A 7,568-nucleotide genomic window follows, 5' to 3' on the forward strand; every position below is an offset into this window, starting at 1 on the left:
ACCTCATCCCTGAAATAGCTAATAGCGCTGATTCTGCTAAGAATCAGCCTATAATATATTACGAGGATGTGGCAGATGGTGAGTACAATATTCCAAATGCAAGCAGTTCACATTCTGTATATCAGGTCATGAATGTGCTCCTTATCTGTCCTTTCGATTGAGTGTAAAGACAAATATATGACAGTTTTTCTATTTTATTTTTACAGACTATGAATTAGTTGATAGAGCTGATTCTGCTACGAATCAGCCTATAATATACGATAACGAGGATGGGGCAAATGGTAAGCACAATATTCCAAATGCAAGCAGTTCACATTCTGCATATCAGGTCATGGATGTGCTCCTCATCTGTCCTTTCGATTGAGTGTAAAGACAAATATTTGACTGTTTTTCTATTTTTTTTTTTTTTTTACAGACTATTTAAGGCTGGCGACAGAGTTTGGTAAGGATTATAAATCGGTTTATTCTACCTTCCCTTATAAAACGTGCTGACACACTAGACATTTTAGATATACAGGAGGCTGGGTAGGCCCATTTGATACCTAGATATACTATGTGCATCATTAATAAGGCCTAACAGGTAGTACCTGCATGCGTTATTGCATTGTGGTGCCATTCATTTTGGGGATGGTGCCCCAATATACCTCCAGAACACACCTGTGCTACAATGCTACAAGACAAGTCAGCATTAGTGAAAAGCCAATATGGGTTAAGAATTCCCAACTTCTTGTGATGTGAGTGGCCTATGTAGGATGTACCGTAGCTCTGTGTAAAGACAGGGAAAGCACACCATTTACTAGAGCAGCAACTTCACATTAGATATCTTTACCAAATAAAGAATCCCTCGCCTACTTTATACTTATCTTGGCTACTAAAAAATTGTACTATGCTTGTGTTATTAACGTTTCATTTATGCTTGCATGTCTTTTAGATATAACAACCAAAGCACCAGTGAAGAAATATAGAGCCAGGACACAGTACTTTTTAGGGGTTTCGGGTAAAGTTAAAATATTTATTAGCCATTTGGACTTTTTTTCAACCTCTCTATAAGGACAGCTTGCACTTCAACCATCCAATCATGTGCAGGCATATTTTGAAAAAAAGAGAATGTTTTGCAATGGATTGTGTGATTGGATGTCTGTAGTGAACATGGCTGCACTTTATTTCAGCGCACAGCCTGTAGCTCACTTGGCTGAGGAAAGAACACAATCCTCAAATTAAATTAGTTTCAGTTACAATGAACTACAGGACGTCTGCTGATGGGCAATAAATGCCAAGCTTAATATAAAGGATGATACTGACAAGGTCAAAACCATAAAAAGCTTGACAATGTTTACACTGCATTATTCATATTTTGGAATTTTCCCCCATTTTTATACAGGCAAAAATAAGTCGTCCCGGTCAGCCCCAGGTCCAAAAAGATTCATTCTTTTTAATTGGAGATACTGGGTTGGTATAAGTAAGTTGTCTGGATTGTACTCACTTTATAGATTGTACATCTACATTACCAAAACACTTCATATTAACTATATTAATATATTTTCTTTCCTTTTGCAGTCTTTGCCGTGATTGCAATTCCTGCAATTATAGTAGCCATCAGGTCCTGCTTCGAGCCCCAAACCGTGGCCAAGCAGTTCCTGTAAGTATAACATATTTCTATAGAGCTATGAGTGACCCTGTCTGTATTGTTCAATACAGAGAGTAGAGTTACTAACCATGGCTAACATAGTGCAATAGTTTACTGTTAAGCCTATTTACTAATACAAATCTCTTTCTCTCTTCTAGGAGCTCAGAGGGAATGTTGTGGTAGAGGCTAATATGACCTCTACTGTGGAAGCCGAAATCAAAAGGCCAAAGAAGATATATACCAACACCACAAATGTTCGTCCAGGGAGTATCCGATCGCCTTAGGGGTCAGGAAGGAATTTTTTCCCTATTGAAGCTAATTAGACTTCATTAGGGTGTTTCGCCTTCCTCTAGATGAACATCTAAATAATAAATAAAATAATTCCAAAATTTAACAAAAATTGTTCACTTTTTTTTATTATCCATCAAACTTTTGATTGAGTCTATCACTTCTGCACAATGCAAAGAATGCTGGACAGAAGGTCCGGTAACGTTTAGGTGTTAGATTAGTTAGGTCAAATTTGTTTACCTCATGTCATGTTGAAAACAAACTCACTCACTGGTATCGGTATCGGTGCATCCCTATTTAATACCATTCTGGGATGTAATATGTTAGAGAGGTATAGACGGGTATAGTAAGATAGTTGCATTAAAGGAGAACTATGGGTTTAGGGCTTTTCCCCATAGTTCTCCTAAGGGTCACGGGAGAACACAAACTAGCGTTCTCCTGTCACCCAAAGCTCAGTATACCACGAGCTACAGCTCGCGGTATACTGAGACGCTGCAGCCGAAACGGATCCCGTCAATTCTGTCTGGATCCGCCCAGCTGCGTGATTAACAGCTGGCTCTGCCTATCCAGAGCTGTGCCCGCCCCCTCCCCCGTTCGTTCCACCAGTCAGCGCTGGAGGAACGGGGAGGGGGGAATCCCTGCAGGGAGCCGTGCGTGACAGTCACGGCTCTCTGCGGGGATAGATCGAGAAGTGAGCGAGCGCCGGTATGTGTTCGCCCACTTCCCGATCTACTGAGCCGACCTGTGACAGTTTCATTGTCACAGGTCGGCTCATTATGAGGCTGAGTGAAAATCACTCGCCTCATAATTCTCCTTTAAGCCCTAGCAACCACCATAGGACAAGAATTTGTCAAAGTTGTTTTTTATTTTCTTTGCACATGATTGGGTATTCTTTATAAAGTGACATTTCCCCACAATCACTAAGCGAGGGAAAACGTTCCCTGCAAAGTGCCAATTTCCTTGCAGAGTGAAGAGCCTCTTTGCCTTTAGTAAATCAATCCCAGAGTAACACTGTAATGTTTTTAGTGCTATCTGGTGCTCTGTATAAAGATTTTACCCACTTTGTATAGCGGTGACAACAGTTTTACCAGAAAGGAAATGACAGCAACAGTGACACAGACGCTAGTAAAAAATGTATAAGAGGGATTATTGTCCCTTTTAGTCAAGGTATCCACCCAGTCTCCAGCCAGTCAGGGCTGGCCTTCCTGTCCCCTTGCAGGGTATAAATAATAAAGGTGGACCTGCTAGTGTAAGGTTGCATGGGAACAGCAGAGCTATTCAAGTAATAGCTCAAGTAGTGACCTCAAGTAGTGACCTCAAGTAAGAAAACCACTTGTCTTCCCTTCAGTGGGCCTCTGGGACTATTCCAATTTTTGGACCATCAAAGGACTCACATTTGGATCGCATGTGTCTCCTACCTCATAACAGGATATTATTACACAAATTATAATCCTTTGTACTCTGTATACATTGTACAGCTTTTAGTAAAAGAAAAACAAAAAAACAGAAAAGCAAGTTCCTGGCTGGACTTTTTATTACTGAGAGAGCTAGGATGAGTGTGATGCCTTGAAATAATTGTGCATCCTAATCAATTTAGTGTCTGGAATACAAGAGAAGGTGTACTGGCTTCTCCCTGTGATCCTAGTGGTGTCAGACAGGAGTCTGCTGCTTTCCAGTAATCAGAAACAGGTAAACCAAGTGAGCCACCCAAGGATTGTATAGGTTGCTGCTGTTTTGGGCCACATGCCCATGCGTAAAATGAGAGACCCAGTGCAATATGGCGATGAGTTCCCCAGCTCCAGGAAGAGGTGACACAACCTCCCAGCCCAGGTGCTTCAGTAGGCCCCCTGGATCAGGACAAGTACTATGCTAGTGCCAAACATCAAAGAATACTTCAAGTACACTTAACAAATACTCCCCACACTCTCGAATTAACATATCCATGCCATAAAAAAAAAAGAAAATAAGAAAACAAATGTGTATAAATAAATCCAAAAAAAACATATGCTGTGACCATAAAAACCAAAAGTTTCTTTAGAGACTATATTACAAAAAGTATCTTTTTTTTTATACCCTATTGGTGTCTATAGATCTTCAGAAACTCCTCCTTGTGAAATCACTCCAGAAAGCAGTGCTGTACCCCACACCGCTGCTCACAGGTACACTCACCAGTGATAAATGAGCCTGCTATGATTTTAAATAAAAAATGATCGGTTTGATAAATCTTAGTATCTCTGGTTTCAGTTCCCCCGTACCTTCTTCTCCACTCAGGCAATGTAAAATCAAGAAAAAATTCCACATGTTGGAATACCATTAAAACGATTCCATTTATAATTTTTTTTAAAAACACAAAAAACAAGCAAACTGCATTCACATTGGGTGGTGCTCAAAACCGGCACCAGTTACAACATACATAAAACCGTCAGAATGCTCCGCTACTGCACACACCACGCCAATTGGCGCTTCTCACCCACCCCTCCCTATAAAACAGCCCATAGAGATTCCGCAAATGTGTGCTCAGACCTCTCCTCCCTGGCGTACATTTCTTTACACTTTTAAAGGGATTGCACAGAATTTATAATAACACTCTGTTCGCACTGCCAGGTGGCCCTACCTACAAGCTGGCTGGGGTTCTATCTTTCCCCTATTCCCCACGCTTCCTGTTTGGTGATAATGTTGTCACAAGGACAGTTAGCAAGGGGAAAAATCACTAAAGGAGCACCAAATAACAGTAAAAACCAAAAGGAGCTCTAATCTTCCATTAAAGAGAAACATTGACTTATTTTGAAAACTTCAGGAATGGCAGTGCACTCTGTTATCTGTCAACTAGCTTTAAAAAAACATAAGTTCAACCGCTGCTACACACTAACAAAATGGAGCAAATAGAAATCCATTTCTTAGAAGTGATTTTAACTGCACAGACGTCAACTGTGACATTGAAATGTGTTTGTAGTAAAGGACATTCATTTTTGTTCACATTTTAAAACAATTACAATAAACAAGGTGCTGGCTTGTGTTCAGGGAAGGGGAGGGCGGATGCCAGACAGTGCTGTAGGTGGCTCTCTTGGCGTCCCATCCAGCTCACTGGCATCATTGATTGCCAGGAGCATGGCGGGACACCAGCCAGAGCTTCAAGCTCAGATCCTAGCAACCAGTGATGTCAGTGAGCTGGGCGGAAAGCTGTGCAGAGCGTCACAGGTTGCTAGGAGCTGCTCACTTGTTCTGCCTGATGAAGGGGATGCTGTGAGACCCCGAAACATCACATTGAGTGAATCATATGCTGCTCATATGTAAATAAACATATGTATTTGACTTGCTATTGGAGTGCTGATGTCTATATATTTCATTTGTCATCTTTATGGAGACATCAGCGGCCTTTCAGATTCCTAATGTCACCTAGGGACCCCCAAAGTAGCTGATGAAGCAGAGATCTGTGTCACCAGCTTCTTCTTTTGGCTCTAGGAGCCAGAGAATGTGCACAGTGACACCGGAAGTGATGTAATACACATCACTTCCAGGTCCAGTGATCGGAGGAGAGATCAGCGGCTGGAAGCCGCTGATTTTTCCTCCGATCCATCAGGGGGGAGCCACCACGCCGGGGGACAGCGGAGCCTGGGATGCCAGCGGCGGAAGTGGTGGGGGCGGGGGACACGGCGCAGCACCGTACAAGCGATCTGCTGTTTAAAACATTATAACCACTTCCAGCGGATGACGTGTATTTACGTAAAACCGCTGGAAGTGGTTAAATATCTTTACAAAGGTCTAGCCACTTATCTGCTGAATGTCATAGCTGATCAAGTCTGAACCAGGAAAAAAAAGACAGTCCCCTCCAATCATATAAGACTTGCTCCATTTCTGGTCTGTATGACATGTACTGAGAGTCAGGATGATGTCATGTTTTCCCCACTGAAGTGAAAGAAAGCAAAATGGTTTCTAAAAGTAAATTAGCCAAGAAAGACATACAAGGGCTGCCAATCCTCTCCTTGTAAAAGATGCTAGCGGCCTGGCTGTCATGATGACTGCCTTGCTTCAATACTTTGAGTCATTGGGGTTGATTTACTAAAGGCAAATAGACTGTTCACTGTGCAGAGAACATTTGCACTTATCACCCAATCATGTTTAAGAAACAAATGCTTTTCTTTTTATTTTCCTTGAACATGATTGGGTTTACTTTACAAAGTGACGTTTCGCCACATTCACTAAGCTAAGGGAAACTTCCCCTGCAAAGTGTAAATTCCCTTGCAAAGTGAACAGCCTATTTGCCTTTAGTAAATCAATCCCACTGACTCAGAACAAGAATTCAGATCAGGGCTTCTGACTTCTGATCTGCATATTTGTTCCTGGCTTGTGACTTAGAAGGTACTGAAACTACAGGATCTACATAACAGCCAAGAAACTAGCATTTTTGGAAGAAGAACAGCAATGAAAGTCTTCATATATTTGTACTCAAAGATTCTCTTTTCAAAACAATCTAAGCTGGCTTTAAAATGGAACTCTAGGCTAGTTAAAAAATAAGATTCCCCCTGCCCCACCAGCATATGAAGAATATACTGATCACTTGTTTAGAGGGGTAGGCAACTCCAACCCTCCTGTTGTAGAACTACAAGTCCCATGAGGCACTGCAAGACTGACATTTACAGGCATGACTCCTAGAGGCAGAGGCATGTTAGGCATAGGCGCCGCTGATTCCCCTTTAAAGGGGAGGCCGCCGCCGCTAATACAGTGGCGGTCTGTCAGTTCTGTGAAAGTACTGCCCGCCCAAAGCGGGCTCCTCGGCAGTCGGCAGCCAGCTGAATCTTCCCCCGTCCATCGCAGCTGCTATTGGCTGGGAGGGAGAGGGCAGCACTGCCATTGGCTGCCTGTGTAGATCAGCTCAGCGGGGCCTGCAGAGGCAGAAGAGGAACATCAATGTGGCTGGGGGAACGACGCTCCTCCCCCCGCCACCACCCGGAGAGGAAGAAGAGGGCACGAGGATGGAGTACATCAGAACTGTAAGTACCTTTTCTATCTGTGATGCACCCCTGACTAGCGCACCCTCCGTTACATGCACCCCTGAGCAGTGCACCCTGCGTTGCCCGCACCCCTGACCGCTGCACCCTGCGTTGCCCACACACCCGACCGCCGCACCATGAGCTGCCCGCACCACTGCACCTTGCTCTGCCCGCACCCTGACCGGCCGCACTCCTGACCACCGCACCCTGCGCTGCCCGCACCCCTGACCGCCACACCCTGCGCTGCACGCATGCCTAAACGCTGCACCCTGCGGAAGACACACCCCTGACGGCCGCACCCTGCGCTGCACTCACCACTGACCGCTGCACGCACGCCGGACGGCCGCACTCTGCGTTGCAAGCACGCCTGATGGCCGCACTCTGCGTTCCACGCACCCTGGACCGCCGCACTCTGCGTTACACGCACCCCTGGCAACCGGACTCTGCGTTACACACACCCCTGACCGCCGCACTCTTCGTTGCACGCACGCACTCTGCATTACAACTGACCTCCACACTCTGCATTACATTACTGACCTCTGCACTCTGCGTTACATTATTGGTGATATTATTCTGTATTGTCGAGATCTCTAGTGCTCTATAGCTGGTGGTATTCTGCAGTGTGCCGCTATATAATACAGTGGTATTCTGCATATCTGGTG

This window comes from Nanorana parkeri, unplaced genomic scaffold, assembly GCF_000935625.1.
Source record: "Nanorana parkeri isolate BGI_ZX_2015 unplaced genomic scaffold, ASM93562v1 scaffold84, whole genome shotgun sequence".
NCBI classification, from domain to species: domain Eukaryota; kingdom Metazoa; phylum Chordata; class Amphibia; order Anura; family Dicroglossidae; genus Nanorana; species Nanorana parkeri.